General features: G+C 36.3%; 1 long non-coding RNA gene across 2 annotated transcripts; it reads left to right on the forward strand.

Moving 5' to 3' along the window:
• The first annotated feature begins 1,912 nt into the window (after positions 1-1,912).
• LOC107556394 (uncharacterized) lies at positions 1,913-6,772 on the forward strand. 2 transcript variants are annotated; one of them, XR_001605274.1, is made up of 3 exons: positions 1,913-2,035; positions 6,468-6,539; positions 6,666-6,772. It is a non-coding gene; the product is annotated as an uncharacterized lncRNA (long non-coding RNA). The 2 variants fall into 2 exon arrangements; XR_001605275.1 differs by lacking the exon at positions 6,666-6,772 and having other exon boundaries at positions 1,917-2,035; positions 6,468-6,540.
• Positions 6,773-18,698: the final 11,926 nt, after the last annotated feature.

An 18,698-nucleotide genomic window follows, 5' to 3' on the forward strand; every position in this document is an offset into this window, starting at 1 on the left:
TAATTTCACATTTCGACTATTTTTTCATGTTTTAAATCATTTCAAATATAAGTATTCAACGTTTTATGTTACAAACAAAACATTATTTATCCATCTGTAAATGCATCCATGTCCCCACTGAGATACATAAACTGTGTAAATACATCTAAATGCCATTTCAGATGCAGATTCCAAAAATGTTTTCTTATGTTGGAATGAAAGACACTAATGCTGTGTTCAAGTCCTCCTGGGACGTTCGTACTTACGAGTTGACAAGTCGTAATAACGATGTCAGGCGCGTTCAAGTCAGTTTAGTCGGCACAAGATGGCAGTGTACCTTCTTTTAATAAATTACAAGAAAATACAACAGGGTCTGCATTTTTTTACTGGGATTTCAGCTGTGTAACAATAAAATGACCAATTTAAGTTTATAGGACAACTAAACTATAAATTTAAACAAAAATGTACGGTCAACTACAGACGTTGCATCCATCGATTCCGCCATGTTTCTCATTGACACGCCCCCAACTCTGAAACTGGGGGCTTAAAGAAAATTTTACGTTTCCCACTCGTAATAACGACTTTGTGGTGGTGTTCAACTCGTAAATACGATCTATCCGACATGACTTTAACTCACCATAAGTACCAGATTAAGTGCTTCTTATTCTTACCCAAAAATACTAAATGGAAGAAAGAGTTAAAACTGAACAGCTACTCAAGCCGTGTATGAACATTTTTTATATTTATTTGCTTCTTTTCCATTTTGCATTTAATTGTACTTTTACTTTCAATACTTAAGTACGTTTAAGATTTTAAAAATACTTTTTGTACAATAAATATCACATACTTTAAGACTTTTACTCAAGTAATATTCTAAACGGTGACTTCTTTTAGGTACTTTATACACAACTGCACCACACGGATACATAATCCGTAATCTTCATAAAATTTAGATTGAACCACTGATGGCAAATGGACTATTTTGACGATATCTTTCATACTTTTCTGGGCCTTGACAGTGATATTTACTTGGCAGTCAATGGGACAGTCACAAGCCTCCTGGTTTTCATCCAAAATATCTTAAATTGTGTTCCGAAGACGAACAAAGCTTTTTCAATAGAATATTTAATAGAATATTTGTTCTTATAAGTATTCATATTCATCTGAAATATATTATTAAAAATCACAAAGGAGGCCACACAAGCCAAATTTTTATACTCAAATAATATATTAACTGAAATTACCCCTGTTTTGATGATCTTTTATGACTGGAATATAAAAGTCTTATGCTGTCTAATAATTTAAGGTTAAATTAAATTAATATATTCATAATAATTTGTGTGAACCCCATGCAGTTTGATTTTTAATGCATCTCACATAAGCCCATGAAAATGATTAAGCATCTTTGAATAAAACTTATAGCCTACTTAAAAATATATTAGGGTTAGGGTAACCCTAGCACACTTTGCACAGACACTCTACACTTTAACACTTATTCACTTTATCGTTAACTGCACTGCCTCATTATACTGTGTAGACGATAGAATGTCTCTTATTGATAGATATACATATAGGTTTGCCATTGTTTATTTCTGCTATTCTTCCTTGTTTCCTCCCTTATTGCATATTGTTTTTATCGTTTTTATTCTTGTACTTTATTGTATATTCTTTATATTTATTGTCTTTGTAATTTATTGTCTGTTCCCCTATTATTTATTTATTTATTTATTGCCTTCTATCCCGTCTTTATCATGCGGAGATAACAAAATAAGAATTTCATTGTACCTAGTACCTTGAAAAATAGCTTTAAATTTTAAATTGTGTACAGATATATTATATGTACAGACTGTATATGTAAGTGTATTTTTTTTTATGTGTATGAGTTCAGTCTTTTTCTTCAGTGCATTTGAGGTTTGGTTTGTGGGTCCGCCTACCTAATGACGCACCGGAGTGTTTTAGCTGGGAGTAACTCGTGATTGGCTGAATCACGCAGCCATTTGAAATCCACGCAGCTGAACCAGGAACTACGGAGAAGATTCTTCCCCTCTTTTAAGTGGTAAGTCTGTGTCCTCAGACATAACGCTCTCGTTTTACACAGCTATGAATATTGCCTTGCAATTAGATATCTGTTACTGACTGAGGAAACCATTAAGCATGTTTTTTTGCGATCTGTCGCGCTTAACTGTTTCCTAAATCCAAGCGTTCGTGTTTGATTTAGCGCCCGCCCCCCGCACAGTCTGTGATTGGTCGAGCCTTTCGGTTTCCTTATTGTGATTGGATAATTCCTTAGACCGTCTTAGTTTCAGGTTAGACTTCAGGAACGGGATGATATGTTGACATGATGGAAACTGTAAACAGTGCAATGCCATTACGTGGCATTTAGATGAATCGGAAGTCGACTACATATGTTTATCTGTATTATATATGTTTTTTTTTTTATTCTTTTTTTTTTTTAAATAACTGACGTTGTGATTCATTTGATAAGTGAATGTTTTGTGCATATACTGATTTATTTCATTGCATTTGTGCCAAGATGCCTTTTGTATGCCACATATTGAGATTTGCATCAATGAAACTAATGCACATCCCCTATAATCCCAGATTCTGTTATGTATTTTCATTTTATATAAAATAAATCCAGTTCAGGTTATAATTTAGCTCCTAGCTGCACTCATGCTAACCCTTTGTATTGAACACTTGATTACTAAAATGCATCATGCTGTCTTTATTTAATTAAAATTTTTTTAAAGAAATGCCCGAGGTGCTTATTTTAATCTTAATTCTCTTTCAACCCGAAACCTTTGTAGTTTAGCTTCTGAAAAAGGATTCTGGTCTCAATTTGGGTCTTCAAAGCGCTGGTAGCCTACACATAGCCATAGGCAATCTCCCTCTATTTGTGGATCGACCACAGCTCACCAAGCATATATTGTCTGCAATTTGGACACCGTTATCTTTGACGATTTTTATATTAGATTATGCAAGGTATATGTCTTGTAAATTTTTCTAAATATTCTATAAACATATCCTTTATGTCACTATGTCCTATTTAGTGTTTTGTCACCGTTGGCTGGCCTTGGTCAAGCATTTCATGTCTTGTGAGGTGGGGGATTTTGCATCAAATTCAGAGTTGTTCAGATTGGTACCCACTCTGTGACTGTGACCCTACGATTTCCTGACCACTGGTTGAATCATCTCCGTTTACAAAGCCTAAGGGTATGTGGGCAGAAATAAGACACAAGTTTTCTGAATATGGCCATGTTTGCCACTTAACAGCCCTTGTCAACTTGCCTTAGTGGTCACACTCATTTTAAAGGAAGTGTTTGGTCATTGTAGGTCATGCCCCTGGGCTTGACGCAAACCATGTTGTGTAAACACAGTAATGGCCCGCTTCCTCTGGCATCTTTGAAAGAGTAATCCATTCCTCTTTCTCCCACTTTGTTGTTGCATGTGGAGCCCTTGTAATTACATCAACTTAAAGTAAAGATTAAAGACATCAAAAGTAGGATGCTGAGATGACCCTTGAACTCATTTTACATAGGCAGCCAAAGGGGAGGTTTCAGCTCATACAGTCATACCTCAAGAGAGGATGAAAACAGCCTCGTAATTCTCTGTTTTCATGCATCTCTGCACTTCCTCCGGCTCTTCTCTGCTAATCAGTCTAGGCTCTTAGCACAGAGCCTGTACACCTTTCCTCAGGAGATCTCCGACTTATGAGCCAAAGTGGATCAGGTCAAAGGTCTACGGCTCGATTTCTTTGGGAGAGAATAGGTCAGAGAGGTTTAAACATCATCAGAAACATAGACTTGCCCTTTGACTCATGCAGACTTTTTTCCAAGTCTTTAAAAGAAGAAGCAGTATTGATTGCAAATAGTATTGCAAATAGAGCAGAATCTTGATGAAGGGTTCCCTGACCACCTCACAATAAAAACAGTTTATGAGGCTGTAAGTATGGCTAATGCTTTAATGCACTAAACCCATTACCAATTTCAAAATTCCTTGCCTTTCAAACTAACTATTATAACATCCCGAGATGAGACACTTTTTTTTCTCCTCTTGGCTTTTTTTCCAATTCAGTTGCTATGGAAATCAATCTGAGATCTCTATCGGGAAAGTCAGTTTAGTGTAAAATGAGATGGAGTGTATGCTTCTTTAATATAAATGCACAATCTCTGCAGTGTTAAACCCACTTTAAAGGGTTAGTTCACCCAAAAATGAAAATTAGCCCATAAATTACTTACCCTCAAGTCATGCTAGGTGTATATGACTTTCTTCTTTCAGACGAATCCAGTCGGAGTTATATAAAAAATTGTCTTTGATCTTTCAAGCTGTTTCATGGCAATCAGCGGGTTTTGCATGCTTCAGTCCAAAACAAGTTAAATAAAAAGCGCCCATCCATTAAAAAAAAAAAAGTGTCTCACACGGCTCCGGGGGGTGAACAAAGGCCTTCTGTAGCGAATCGATGCGTTTTTATAAGAAAAATATCCATATTCAAAACGTAATAATCACTTTAATGTAGCTTGCACTCACTGTTGTAAAAGGAAGCAGTTCCGGGCGGATGACATATGAGGTCAGTGCTGCGCATGCGCCAGTGAGTCTCGTGAAAACCAACGTTTGTTAACAGGAGCAAGGGAAACAAAGTTTCCTTACTTTAGCAAAGGAAAACCAGTCTCCTCTTGACTTATATCGAAATCCTCCGACATTCTTCTTTACAAATCCTCGTTTTGTACTTCTAATTAGTGACCGTTGTTTTGTTTTGATCTCTCCCCTGCATTTCCGCGTGCATCACTTCTGAGCTGCGCATGCGCAAAGCCGACCTCCATACGTCATGGGCGCTTTTTATTTAACTTGTTTTGGACTGAAGCATGCTTCACCCGCTGAGTGCCATGAAACAGCTTGAAAGATCAAAGACTATTTTTAATATAACTCCGACTGGATACACCTAGGATGACTTGAGGGTGAGTAATTTATGGGCTAATTTTCATTTTCAGGTGAACTAACCCTTTAACACTGCATTGAAAGAACAGATACATTCAAAATACTACATATGGCAATTTGATAATTTTTTTATTTTCCTCTGATGAGCATGTGATGACTTCTGAATGATTAAAAAAATATATATATTAACAAAACTGCTTCAATGTTTATTAACATTTGCAGAAATCAGTCATGTTGTCTGTCCAGAATTCAGAAAACCAAGCATAAAACAGGAAATCCTTGCAGACCCTCATGGCCGTGTTTCTAAGTGAATTAGTATCCTAACAGATCAGTGGTGCAACTCTCTAAAAACTGAATGATATTTATGAATGAATAATTAATGATATTTGTATAAAATTTTTTGAAAATAATTGTTAAGGTGTGTACACTCAAATATATTATTACTTCCTAAGTGATGGTTACACCACATAATATTATTGTGGAATCATTCCGAGTCATTAAATTGAACCTTTTCTTGAATATGGTAGAAAAGTTTATTCAAAACCATGTGAAACCAGCATGAATACAAAGAACCATTTAGAAGCTTTCTTAGACCTTGGCACGTGCTCCAAACTAGATTTTTTAAATATTTTTCCTTATCTTTATCGTGGACAGTCTTCTATGTCATTGATTGACCCAAAGTTTGAATCATTTATATGAATCATGAACTATATGTAACACAATTATGTATTCTGTAAATCATTTTCTACCCACATATGATTAATTCAGAACACATACTCTTGACCAGAGGAATTCAGTGTAGAGCAGTTTAACACAAATTCACTAGTACTTTGCAGGTATGGGAAGATTTTCCAATAGACTAGGCCTCGGATCAACCTTCTTATGATTGAATTCCTTGAAGTCACTTGCCACCTTTGGGGATTTGCCTCACATCAAATTCCTCTTTCTAGCTTTAAGATGCTTTCGGACTTACACAATCACCAATGACTTTTGCAGCAATTTAGGATGTGATGCCCTGAAAGTGTACTGCAAGGCTGTGGTTCACAACTGGTGGGTCACAACTTTAAAAAAAGGGAACTGCAGGGGAAAAAACTGCTAAATGTCAGAGATTTAGAGGCATTTTCTCATCCTCAAATCCGTGAGAAAAAAGTTGCAAAATCATTTACAAATTTGTCAGTAGTTCTCAAAGCCAGCCTGTGTTGTTATAAAATTTGTGAATATTTTTTAAAGTGTTGCATAGAGTCACGTTGCCATTCAATGTAAAATCTTGGCCTTGAAGCAAAAACCATTTGAGAACCACTGTTCTTGGTGATTTGTAGATAAGCAGTGTTTATCCATTGGGTGAACTTTGGTAGTATTCCCATTCATACCCATAGTAAGGCAAAAGTATTTAGTATTTTGAGCCATACCTAGCAAATCTTTACTTGAGGACTGCAGTAGCATTTTCCATTTGATTCCTGTAAGCAAACAGAAACGGAGCTCTCACTGTTCACTGCTTTTGCTTATAGTCTTTCCTCATACTTGGTGTATTTTTCATTCTGTTTCTCTCTCAGGTGAATGAAGGATGGGGAAAAAGGATGCAAGTTCTGTCAAGTTGCCGGTCGATCAGTACCGTAAACAGATCGGTGAGAACCTCTGTGCTTTCCAGTAGGCTTTATTTTTTAATATGGTTGTTAGTAACCTTCATCAAATATTCATCCAGTGTTTTATTAAAGAGAGTCTGAAATGTTGCTTTTTCTTCTTCATTTCAGCCACTGTCATTATATTGCTTATGAATGTTATGCATGAACAGACTTGATGATCAGAATGCTCAGCTGGGAACAGACCAGCGTGTTTAAGAAAAAGCCCAAAATAAATAACCGCATATACTGTCTTCATGTTTAGCTTCTAAAGTCTCTGAACCCCATTTTGCTCAGACTTATGCTTTCTCTTGTATAATTAGCATTACCTTTAGAGGAAACAGTCATTAGTTTTTGCCTCCTATTTTTTAACCCAGGCACTGTATAGCCTATCAATCACAGTAGTACCGGTTAGCATGCCAACTGTGATAGCGGAAGGATCGTGGGGTTTGTTTTATAACTTAGACAATGTCAGTATGGATGCTAAGGGCTGTATGAGGAACAGTGCTGTAAACACCTAGCATAGCTGGGGGGAGGGAATCTTTTCACTGTATATGTAACAATTTCAGGAACTCTCAATAGCTACTGTACATATATCTGCAGCATTTAAAAAAATTATTACATTAGATGAAATTATATATAAAATCGAGCTATAGTCATTGAACACAGTCACCTTACGGATCAGGAAATGTTTTGTGCTTAATGCCAGACACTTTTACTGTGTATACAGACATCACTTTCATCTTTTTGTTGGTTTTGTAGCCAACTTAAACCAGTAGCAAATTCTGTATGGGAAAATCTTTCACAATCACCTTTTTTTCATCCCTTTTAAAAAAAAAATCACCTTTAGGCCTTTTACCTGGAATAGATGTTAGTCTAGTTGTATCCTCCATTGTACATCTGGAAGTTCTTCATTTTCATTTTAGGGATTAGATATTGAGACATAGTTCTATAATGGCACTAAAGCGATGTCTTTTTTCCATTGGCACATCCCTGATGTAATTTGCAACACAGTACACGCTAATATCATTTCCCTACATAAACAACCTGTCTCATACACATGATTTTATGCGAGTTCACATCACACCCTTTAGTAGGACTATTAAGCTTGCGTTGCTCTGCCACCTTGCCTTATTGTGCCTGTGCTGCATGACTGTGCTGGCAACATAACAAGCTGAACTCCTGCTGGAGTCTGCAAATCTCAAGACATATCCCATTTTGTTTTCTTTCTTTTGCGTCTCATCAATTCAAAGTCGTAACAGCAGGTTGTGGACAATTGAGTCCCCCCCCACCGGTCCTCCCTCTCTTTCCCTCAGTTTGATTTGAAAAGAAGTCTATATCAGCCTATTTCGGAGAATGGCTGTTTAACAAAAAAAGCACCCAACATAGAGTAAAGCAACACAAAGGGAGAATACACATCGGAATTTGAGATTGTAATGGGAAGGTAATTTTTATCCTGACAGGTCCTGCTTTCTTCCTTTTTTTTTTCTTTTAAGGAGAGCAAGCTTTTGTGATGCCAAGTACCTTGTAGGGCTGCTGTAGACACATTGACTTTAAATACTGTTATTAAGTTGCATAATGGATTTCGCAGAGCTGTCAACCACCAAAAGGGTTCCTCGGGTCTGTATGGTCATCCCCCTTGAGTCAAGATCATTCACACCATCCTCTCTGCCTTTGTCCAACAATTATTCGCATGACCAAACACTCAGGCACATCCCTGCCTATTAACTCTGTTTGTGATCGTTTTTGTGTGAATGTGCACTTAGCTGATCTGTATATGGTCTTAATAGCTCTGATATGAGGGCTGAATGGATCTTGCATGTTACAGATCTTCTCATTTTTCAAAACTGGTCTAAGCAGGTCGCCCGCTGGCAGAACTCTCACCTGTGCATCACGAACCTGTCTGTTTTTAGCTGTTGTTCAACACTTACCACAGCCTGTGTGCAAAGTTTGCGCTCCCTCCCTCTGTGACAAAAACTGTGGTAAAGTCCCTCTCTGTTTTTTGTGGAATGAGTTGATTTGTTTACAAAGACAAAGTTCTTTATTTTTGACCTCTGTACACTCCCAGTACGTGTGCAATCTGTCAGTGCTGGATTCGAATTGGGCACATATAGGCCTGTTCACACTGTTTGGCCTGAACATATACAGCATTTGTTTTGTTTTTGTAAGTTTTGTTTATTTTTCACATTGATGCACATTGAATTTTGACTTTTATAATGAATTATTTATTTATTTTGTAATAATTATTATTGCTATGTGATTGATTGATTGATTTGTTAGTTATTTTATATTAGTTATTTATTTGAGGTATTTTAATGAATTAATTTTACACTGATGCTTTTTCTTTTTAATTAGACATTGAAGGGGAAATGTCCCCCCAATATTTGTTTTAGTATAGGCCTTCATGAAACACATTTCTGTATAAAATATTCATAATTCCACTCATATTTTGTTCCAGTTAATGAAATGCAGAATTTAAAACTTTACACAGAAATTCGTTCTTCATAAACAAAAAGGCTGTATGTGAGGAATTTCAAGTGCATAGTTTTGATTAAGAAAAAAAAATTATGCCAAATATTCTTATTGGTTTTGAACAGACCCTCATTATTTTTTTCCAAGTTATTTATATGTTTGTTGCCCGAGATGGACAGTGGGTTTATCAGAACTTTATTGCAATCCTATAACAGAAATAATTGCAGAGAGCTTTTCTCCACTCTCCAAAGAGCTTGTTGTCTCCTGTAATGAAATGCAATTTGTGAATTAGCTAGATCACGTTAGAAAAGCGCCAGGCTGATGGAAAGGGAATCTGTTTGTGGATGAGGAGTCATGGCTTTTGAAATGAAATCAACTGCAGCAGTTTTGAAAGGCACCCTTGGCCCTGTGGGTTGATTCTTGTCACTTCCCTGTCAACATCTGACAGCCCAGTGTGTACAGAGGGGTCATACCGCTCCAGCGCACAGGAAACAATGCCATACTATATTAGAGAGGCTCCTCTCCGCTTTTGGTAAATAAGTAGGGGGAGATTTCGCTCTGCGGTGATGCAGTTGAATGGTGATTAATGAGCGAAGGTGCGTTCAGAGCCCGCCTTTGTATTGCTGGCCAATTTGAGCACAACTGTGGTGAGACGGCAAAGCCAAGAAGGCCATTTTGAGTTGTCATCATCAGCGAGTGCTCACACCGAGAGAAACGTCTCATTAAACTCTATGGCGTGTGATTCAGTGTACTGGCAGGGCCACAAAGTCTCGCTGTATAAACAATTTATTTCAATCTCTGATATGATTACAATGAACTATTTATTTGGAACAGATGGCTGAGGCTGTTTGTTGTGGGTATTTACACCACAACAGGAAGTTTCAAGAAAAATAAGACACACACCTAATCTGTCCCAGTTGGCTTGGAACAAAACGAGTTTTGCTTTCCACATCATGTAAAATCTCCGCAGGTGCGAGCGTAAACTCCTGTAGAAGCTGAGATAGGAAGAGAGACAGAAAGACAGTCATAGAGTGTTTAGAAGCTGACATAATTCATTTTTGATGTACAGGCTGAAACAGGTTGCGATGGAAAATACTTTTTCTGTTTTGTTTTGGAAAACAGCTAGGATTGACACTTATCTAAGCCCTGCCCTCTGGTTACTATGGCTACAGAACGAATAAATAGGAGATTTATATAAACAATGTTTTAAAATTTTTTTATTATCAGTTCTGTTGATACTGCATAGGGCCATGTTTGATCGATCTCTAAAGTAAATATACCCAACAACCGTATTCACATGCAAAGTAACTGTTGGGACATTTAACTTACTATAGATATACTGTACTGCTAGGATAATTTATTTACAAGTGAATTAATAAAGTGAGAAATGTTAACAATTAAAAAAATTTTTAAATGAAGATGAAATACATTTTTGACCATTTAGATTACAAAACACCTTTGCATAGACAGCAAAAATAGTCAGTAATAATAATTATTATTATTATTAAGAATTATCATTGTAGTCTAATGAAGATTTATTTATATCAAAAAACTAAAATAATTTAAAATAAATAAAACGTAAATTATTTTGGTTATCAGACACTTAAACATAAAATCATTCATCATTCATTCAAGTATTCATCATTAAAAGCCATTATCAGTCAATAATAAAAACATATAACAATATAGCAAGCAATAAAGTAAGTGCAAGAATTGCAAGAATAATAACATCATCTTTAAATTGCAATAATAAAACATATAATATGCATTATTAATTTAGTTTTTTTGAAGATGAAGGGTGACACATATTTCAAATAATTTAAAGGTAGGAAAAGGAAACATACGGTGTGTACCATTGTGGGTAGATTCTCTGTTGTAAATGTCCCTGCAACATTTTACTATATTTTTTGATAATTCATTTTAAATTCTATTTAAAATAAACAACTTGTTAAATTCTATAAAATTAAAGATCTTTCATAAACACATACATATATATATATATATATATATATATATAAGTTCTCTTGGTTGGTTGTGCATCTTTTTCTTCCACACTTTTTCCTTCCACTCAACTTTCTGTTACAGTTGCTAAGATAGGATTGGTCCGTAATGTTTTTAAGGTGTGAATGATCAGTTCAGTTTTGTATTTTGCACAGATGATTCACATTAATGCCCTGCAGTCCCTTCCCACAGAGACCGAACTGAGAACTATTCCAAGTCTCTGCAAACAAACAGAATGTTCATTATTTAACAGCCCAGTCTGTACTGAACCAAGCCATCATTCAGCATTGGAACAAAATAGCAGGATGTTTACCTCTGATAATGGCCTCTTGCAGGCCTGTGTCAGACACAAAAGGTACATTATAAGGCAGGAGAGACCTGCGAATGTCCCTGGAGAGAGGTCAGTGTCTAGCTTAGGCATCTGAGAGTATCCAGCCCGGCAGTCTGCTGCTAAAGATAGATAAGGACACTCTCTCTTTCCCCGACTCCATGTAAATAAGTCTTAATGAGGCAGGAGTTGCACTTGAAACTAGCTGTCTTTCTTCCTCGCCATCTCCTTTGCTTTCTCTCGATTTTTCTTTTTCTCCCAGCTGTCACACCAGAATAATAATCGAGAGTTTGAGGGAAAAGCCTTTTTATTCACCATCTTTGTGTGATTTCCATGTATTAATGGCACTGGCTTGGTCAAGTGTAACTATCAGTATTTCTCATACTGTATTAAACTTGCATAATTTGCTTGGACTTTTGGGTTGTGGACATCTCAAATAATACCTGACTGCTGCTTTTCTAAGCGATCAGACTTAAGAATTTCATGAAAAGTGTGACAGAAAATCCCATAGACTTACACTGAAAGAGAAACTTGTGCCATATAGACCGGTTTCAAAGAGACCTTGGTTTTGCATAGATCACCCAAAAATGCTTCTCTATTCATCCCTGTTAATTTTGGCAGGGATGTTATTTTTGGTTGGTTTTTGGCATGAGAATTTGTGGTGCAATGTGTTTTGTCAGTTCTCTCAGAATCCAGAGCTCCACATTGGGAACTGTAGCCAAAACCGCTAGTATCCATGCTAAGACCTCTCACTGACAACAATGATCTGAAACTTAATTCATAATTCATAAGCTGCAATATTTTCACAGTGGGCTGCACTGCAGTGTAGAAACCCTGAGCACGGCTGCACATTGCTGAATACAACTTAAAACTTTGTGTTTGCTTGTATTGGGTTTAGTTTGGTATGAAGAAATCAAATGTGAAGGCTGAAGATTAACTGGTCTTAGCAACTCAACTGTTATTGTTAGAAAGCCAAGCCCTCATTACAGTTCTTCTAAGTCTCATTAGTCTTTTATCCAATTACTGAGGCTTAAAATGGAGAAAATTATTTACATGAATTCATAAGACAATCTTCTCATCCTTAATGACTCTAAATGTTCATTTGGGACATTTGGGACCAAATAAATGTCTTTCCACAGGTATGTGTTAAGCCTATGAGCTCAGTGATTATATATTTGTTTACTGCTGAAAGCAACATCCCCTCATTCTGTCAGAAATGTAGTTTATTGTGTGCAGATTTGGTCATTGACTTGGCACGTTTCTGAGGAACGTGGATGCCGATTTGTTTGTTCTGGTTCGTAATGTGACTAATGGACCCCTGAGCTCCAAGCTTGAGTTTTGTTCTGGTGTGTGCTTCTCTGTGGTATGTCCCCTTGGCTTTGGTTTGTCTGAGGAGTTGACTCATACTTTTACCACTTGTTTTTCCACAGGCCATTTTCTCTGGCTGTGCATGCTTGGCAGGTGGTTCTCCATCTATGACCATCCTTCTCTCAACCCGCCAAATGCACACACTTTCTTCTTTTTCGTCTTCTATTGTTCTTTTGCGTCTGTCCCATTTGTGAGTTCCATGTAAGGCTCTGGAGAGCAGGTTGAGGCTGAGGTTCGGACTGTCCTGGGGTCTGTGTTGGCAGCCCACGCAATCTTCTGTTCTCCACTCACTCCACTCCACTCGCCAGTTGGATTGCTGGGATGTTGCCTGCCAGCTTGGGGAGACCGCGGGCGCTCGACCACCTGCTGTGGGCACTGCTTCGCTCCCTGGTGCCTGGTTGAGCGGATGGCATCACCTGGCACAGAGTTGAGGTGCTGGCGGCCTCAGCCGTGTGGGGCACCTGGCCTGAAAAAATCAATGCCAACTTGCTTGTCCTGGAGCTGAATATTGAGAGCCCGCCGGCCAACTTTAAATGTTTCACTCTTCAGTACATTCCATTGCATGCTAAAATACCCAAAAGCGCCATAGTAGTACCATGTGTTTTGGATAAGGTGATACCATCTGGCACAAGACACCAACACCAGGCCTCTGATTTGTTGTAAAACAATGCTTAGAATAATCTAGAATTTAAATTCAGTTGTTAGTTTTTAATTGGAAAATCAATCAAAATTCAGTGCCCTTATGAATTGGATTCAAGAAGATAAAGTCTATATTAAATTGAATTATAGTATAGTATTATAGTATTAAAACTATATTAAATTAAAGAGACCCTCAGATATTATGTTATGTCTGATAAGCGACTAAGGTGACTGGAAAATAAATTCTAAATTAAATTAGAGATTCATAGTTGTTAAAATTCTGGTAATTTTTTTTAGCTCTTTGGCTGATACTCAATAAATTGCAGGTATTGAAATTAGTATTATTTTGTCTAAATAAATGAACAAATCAAACATTAAATAAATATAAAACTAACATTAAAAAATTTAATTGATCATTTTAAATGCTAAAAGTACATTTTATAATGTACAGTATAAACATTGACAATTATTGTTATTGCTAAAGAGTTCATTTTACAGTGTTAGTACATTTTTAATGTTCTTAAAGATTAACTTTTATTAGATTTTAGGTGACAGCAAAGGTAGTCTAAATGTAAAAAGAGTGGAAATGACTAAATGCACAATTAAATATACAATATCAACTGTAAAATAAAGTTAAAAAAAAACTCAGATAGCTATTGTTATGACACTAATAATATTGTATATCCCTGAAATAAATGTAATAATTGACGCAAGAAAACAAGACCCTGTGCTGTATATGTGTGTATGTGGCCACAGACCTGCATCTCTCGCTGTATGTAAACTGTGTTTATGAGTCCCATTCACACCTCTGTGTTTTACACAGTCTTTCAACGCTTGTATGAGTGAAACTCACATTTTTATGCCTCAAACACACACCCTTCCTCACTCACAAAGCATGGCAGCCAGCGGTCGGCAGAGGGTGAGGTATTACAGCACACCTGGGTCGGGCTGAGATAACTACACAACCACTTAACACAGGGGGGAAAGCCCACTTCAGCTGTTTCTATTGGACGCTGATGCCGTACCGCACCTGGCCGAGAGGGCCAAAGTTATCAACACAGGGCTATTTGAGAAAATACCACAGAATACGGCGAAACCAGAAGACCGTGAGAATTCATACAAGGACACATGAAGAGATGTGAGTTTCAGTGTGTGTGTGTGTGTATGTGTGTGTGTGTGTGTGTGTGTGTGTGTGTGCGTGTGTAAAAGACAGTGGCCTCTCGCCAGATGAATGGGAACTCACTCACGGCATGCCACAGCTGCTGCTGAGCGCCTCATGATGCTGTTGGGAATATTCCAGCATTTTCCATCAGAATGTGGGAGACTGAAGCGTAGGCCGCTGAATTATTAGCTTCCGCAAGACGACAAGGTCCCCTCTCTTCACTCACATAACCGCATCTGACAATTTCACACAGCCTCCTCTCGACTTACTGTATGTCTTTTTCTCATCAAAGAATATGAGACCACATCTGTATTCATGGATTTTTACTTTGCATTTCAGGAAAAGATTTTGGGGTCAATGACATAATATTAATTTTTGTGTCCAACTGTACTTATATAAAAAATAAAGTACAAATGCGGCATGGTTTTAATTGTTAGCTAAACCTAAAATCATTAAACATAATTTTAGTAATTGAAAGACATTCACGTGTACACCTCTTCTATACGTGCTGTCAATCGATTACAAAAAATAACTAATTAATTGCATATTTTTCTGAAATTAATTGTGATTAATCCCACCTAACATTAAAGTTTGGTTTTTTTTTTGTAATAATTTCACATTCAATCTTCAAATTAATGTAGAAACAATATAAAGACAGTATATTTATAATATTTGTTAAATGACATCTTTTTTATGAATGAAGGCCAGTATCACTGATACCAATACTACTCAAGTATCTTGGAAATGTTTTTTCCCCCCTAATATTTAACAATTGGCTAACTTTACAGTATAATTGAGAGATATCAATTTTAACATTTATTAGACTTTAAAAATAACTTCTACTTTAAGTGAACTTAAAACAATCTGCACATTATAATAACCCTGTCACATGGTCGTGGTTGTAGAAAAGGCACACAAAGAAGGAGTAGAAGTAAAGGAGTCTTTAATAAACATCAACACACTTGGACCTTTGAAAATAACATTAATCCAGCACAAAGAATAGACAGAAACTGAGGGCTTATAAGGACAGGCAAACTAAGGAGCAAACGAGATGAATAATACAACACCGGTGATCTGAATAAACGATGATTAACTAAATGAGAACAGGAACTGAACCAAATAAGGGCAGACAGGAACTAAACAGAAACAAACACGTGACAACCCCATTATAATAAATGTCATATTTAGCTACCTGTGCCCTTGAGCAAGTAGAAAAATAAATATACAGAAATTGGGAAAGTTATCAAACACTAAATTCTAAATTAAATATAGATGAATCCTTAAAGCTACACAAGTTATTGATTTCCTATTTTTTTCTTTTGTTCTTTGCAAATTTACGATATTTGTAAATAGAAAAAAAAACTTTTTTGAAAATACAGGTTTAAATGTGTGTGTAAATATTTTCAGAATTGTTACTTGCTTGAACCACTTGACATTTTCAAAATCATTACATTTTTTGTTATATAAAAGTGTGGGCTTTAATTACTCCCCCCCCCCCCCCCCCCCCCCCGCTTCTGTCTGTTTCACTTTCTTTTTGAAAAACCTCAGCCCTTATTAATCATTGACACTCTTGTAAACAGGACACATTTGAACTACTTTGTCCCTCTGCTACTAAGTCTGTGTTTAAAAATTTGGAAACGTTTGCCACACATTTCACCAGAGACAAATGCAAAACAATTCCCTTTGGATGCGATGACACTTAGGCTCCGTCACAAAGCGGTTAAATAAAGAACGTGAATCAGCGTAAGCCTCTGGTAATGTATGAAACTAAAGTGCATGAAATTTAAAAGTTTTCCAATTAAGAGAGGCTTAAGCTGTTTGGAGTCTGGCTGGAACAAGATAAATGCAGCGGGCAGCGAGTGCTAATGAGGACATACACACTGATGACTGCCGCCACAGCTTGTACACAGATAGTCATGGCCGTCGTGGAGGCTTTTAATAGCCCCTTACAATTTATCTGCTAGAATTATTATTAGCCTCCTGTTTGCTGGGTGGCTTATCTCTGCCTGCTCGGGGTGGATTTGCATGCTGCTCTGTGTTTGATGTGTGTATGTGTGTGTGTGTGTGTGTGTGTGTTTATGTGTGAATGAACACAGGAGGGGGAATAGATAGATGTGAGGATTATTTCACTTTCTCTCTTTCTGTCAAGCTTTCATTCTTTTTCTAAGTGCTTCTGCCTTTGAAGAAAATACATTAAAAGACAACACTACAGGAGGATGCATGGCTGCAAAGGCTAAATTATTGGCATTCATCACATTCCTTTAGCTTATTAGCAAATTAAGGTCTTGTTTACAATCATAGATTGTGTATCAAATTGCCTCCTAGATTGTGGACAAAATTTTACACACACTTTGCAGTATCTGCAAAATGTTAATTATTTTACCAAAATAAGAGGGATCATACAAAATGCATGTAATTTTTTTATTTAGTTCTGACCTGAATAAGATATTACACATAAAAGTCATTTACACATAGTCCACAAGAGAAAATAAGAGTTGAATTTATAAAAATTACCCCGTTCAAAAGTTTGCTTGATTCGTAATACTGTGTTGTTACCGGGATGTAAAGTTTTAAATGGGGTCATTTTTATAAATTCAACTCTTATTTTCTCCTGTGTACATTTGTACATGCGTGTAATTTTTCTAATTCTGTCTTCATATCATTTTTTTTTTCATTTAGTACTACCCTTCATATGCTACAGAAGATACTTAGATGTTTCCCAGAAGACAAAATAAGTTCAGTTTACCCTGATCTTCAAATTCAAAAAGTTTAATGGCTCTTAAAGCATCATTTTTCTTATTTAGTTCTGACCTGAATAAGATATTACACATAAAAGTCATTTACACATAGTCCACAAGAGAAAATAAGAGTTTGTGGGAAACCAAATAATTTGTGGGACCTGAAGGATTTTTCCGAAGAACAGCGGCCAGTTGAACTGTTCAGGACAAACAAGGGACTTATGAACAACTATCACAAAAAAAAATAAAAAAGCTGTGGATCATCACAGTAACAACACAGTATTAAGAATCAAGCGTATGTAAGCTTTTGAACGGGGTCATTTTTATAAATTCAACTATTTTCTCTTGTGGACTGTATTTTAATAAATTTGGGTAAAATAATTAACATTGACAAAATAAGTTCAGTTTACCCTGATCTTCAAATTCAAAAAGTTTAATGGCTCTTAAAGCATCATTTTTCCCTCTGGAGCATCAGTGAGGGTTTGAACCTTTTGTTATAGTTGCGTATGAGTCCTTCAGTTGTCCTCAGCGTGAAAAGATGGATCTCAAAATCATGCAGTCATTGTTGAAAAGGGTTCAAATATGCAAAAGATACTGGAAAACCAAATAATTTGTGGGACCTGAAGGATTTTTCCGAAGAACAGCGGCCAGTTGAACTGTTCAGGACAAACAAGGGACTTATGAACAACTATCACAAAAAAAAATAAAAAAGCTGTGGATCATCACAGTAACAACACAGTATTAAGAATCAAGCGTATGTAAGCTTTTGAACGGGGTCATTTTTATAAATTCAACTATTTTCTCTTGTGGACTGTATTTTAATAAATTTGGGTAAAATAATTAACATTTTGCAGATCCTGCAGATACATGTTTGCATAACCCTTTTTCTCAAAGTTTTACATACCCACACAATCTGTAAGATCTTCACTATCTTAAAAAATATTGAAATAAATTATGAATATAACATAATATTATTTATTTATTTGTGCCCTGAAAACTATTCTTATTGATATTTAAGTATATTACACAAAGCAAAATAATTGAAATTACATAAACAATCCTGGTCATCCTCATCCTCAGACCATCCAAGATGTAGATGTGTTTGTTTCTTCATCCGAACAGATTTGCAGAAATTTTGCATTACATCACTTCCTCACCAATGGATGCTCTGCAGTGAATGGGTGCCGTCACAATGAAAGTCCAAACAGCTGATAAAAAACATCACAATAATTAATAAGCAATTTATATGTCCCTAGTCCATCAATCAAAGTCGTATGAAGTGAAAAGCTGTGTGTTTTTCAAAAACTTTTTTTTTTTACTTTAAACTGTTGCTTCCGGCTAAGATATGAGTTCATAATCCATAATCTTGCTTTCTCAAGTGAAAAAGTCATCTAGTCTGAATCAGGAGAGAAACAAGCAAAAACAGTTCTAAACAAATATGTTAGGGTATTTTGATG

The sequence above is a fragment of the Sinocyclocheilus grahami genome, unplaced genomic scaffold (assembly GCF_001515645.1).
Source record: "Sinocyclocheilus grahami isolate Dianchi unplaced genomic scaffold, SAMN03320097.WGS_v1.1 scaffold566.1, whole genome shotgun sequence".
Lineage (NCBI taxonomy): Eukaryota > Metazoa > Chordata > Actinopteri > Cypriniformes > Cyprinidae > Sinocyclocheilus > Sinocyclocheilus grahami.